The following is a 1,593-nucleotide window of genomic DNA, read 5'->3' on the forward strand; positions in this document are numbered from 1 at the left end:
TATATATATATATCATAGACAGCCATGCCGTGCGCAATGTTTTACCAAATAGGAAAACTAAAATTGCCACTAAATGTGACTATACATATATATATATTAGATCGCTAGCCACTACACATTCTTTATTTTCTCTCCCTGTTTCTTTCTGTGTTCTTCTCTGTGGAAGAGCGTAAGCTTGAAACGTTAAAGATTTTTTCACTTCCCAAGCGTTAAACTAATACTTCTGTTTGTTGTCTACACCAGCTGTCTTCGTCTTTTGTTTTTTTGTTTTATGAATTCTCCCTATATATATATAGAGAGAGAGAGAGATATATATATATACATACACACACATATATATATAAACACGCATATACATGTGTGAGTAAATATATATGTAGAAAAAAAATACATGTTTTTTGTATGCATGGGTGTATATATGTGTGTGTGAGGGTGTGCATATATAGGTCTTTGCTTTTGCTCCAACTCCACTGCTTGACCACCGGTAGTGGTTTGTTTACGTCCCTGTAATATAGTGGTTCCGTAATAGAGATTCGATAGAATAAATACCAGTCGTCAAACATAAGTAGCTGGGGTCAGTCTGTTCGAATAAATCCTTCAAGGCAGCGCTCCAGCCTGGCTGCAGTTCAAAGACTGAAACAAGCAAAAGAAAAAACGAAGTGTGAAAGAAAAATGTCTCCGCTAGAAAAAAATATCGAATAAGACGCTACATTGAAGATGAAAGTCGTTGCATTTGTTATCTCTTCAAAGAACAATGCTGCAGAATGGAACTATGAAGTGAATGAAAAGATGACATCTCGAAGAATTTGCCAGGCAAGGCATATGAAGCAAGAACTGTTATCTATCACTGGCCTGAATTAAAAATTAATAATCAGGTTCAATTAATGAAAAGCCAACAAACTAGTTGTACTGTGATTTGAACTATCTTATTTACTCAAGAATTCAATTGGCCAAAACCATATCAAAGTGAAGGCCAAACTTTCAAAGCAACAGCAGACCGTTTGTGCGCATGCTCCACGAATGGTTGCGTTGTGCAATTATTTGACAAAATTTCATAAAGAATAATTCGTGCAAAGACGTGTAATATGAGAAAGAAGAATGTAAAAGGAAGGATGGCAAATATTCCCTTCGTGTTATTCAAAACCGTACACCAATCTCTTTACACAAAATAATCGGAAGTATTTTCAGCAAGATAGGCGTGGCTGAGTGGTAAGAAGCTAGCTTCCCAACCACATGGTTCCGGATTCAGTCCCACTGCGTGACACCTTGGGCGAGTGTCTTCTACTATACCCTCGGGCCAATCAAAACATTGTGAATCGATCTGGTAAGCAGAAACTGAAACAAACCCATCGTATATATATATATATATATATAGAGAGAGAGAGAGAGAGAGAGAGTGAGAGAGAGAGAGAGAGATATGCATGTATATATTTATGTGTGTCTGTTTTTCCCCCTGCCATTGCTTGACAACCGATGCTGATGTGTTTACGTCCTCGTAACTTGGTGGTTCGGCAAAAGGGACCGATAGAATGAATACTAGGCTTGCAAAGAATAAGTGCAGGGGTCGATTTCTTCGACTATAACCTTTTAAGG

Source organism: Octopus bimaculoides, chromosome 5 (genome assembly GCF_001194135.2).
Source record: "Octopus bimaculoides isolate UCB-OBI-ISO-001 chromosome 5, ASM119413v2, whole genome shotgun sequence".
NCBI classification, from domain to species: domain Eukaryota; kingdom Metazoa; phylum Mollusca; class Cephalopoda; order Octopoda; family Octopodidae; genus Octopus; species Octopus bimaculoides.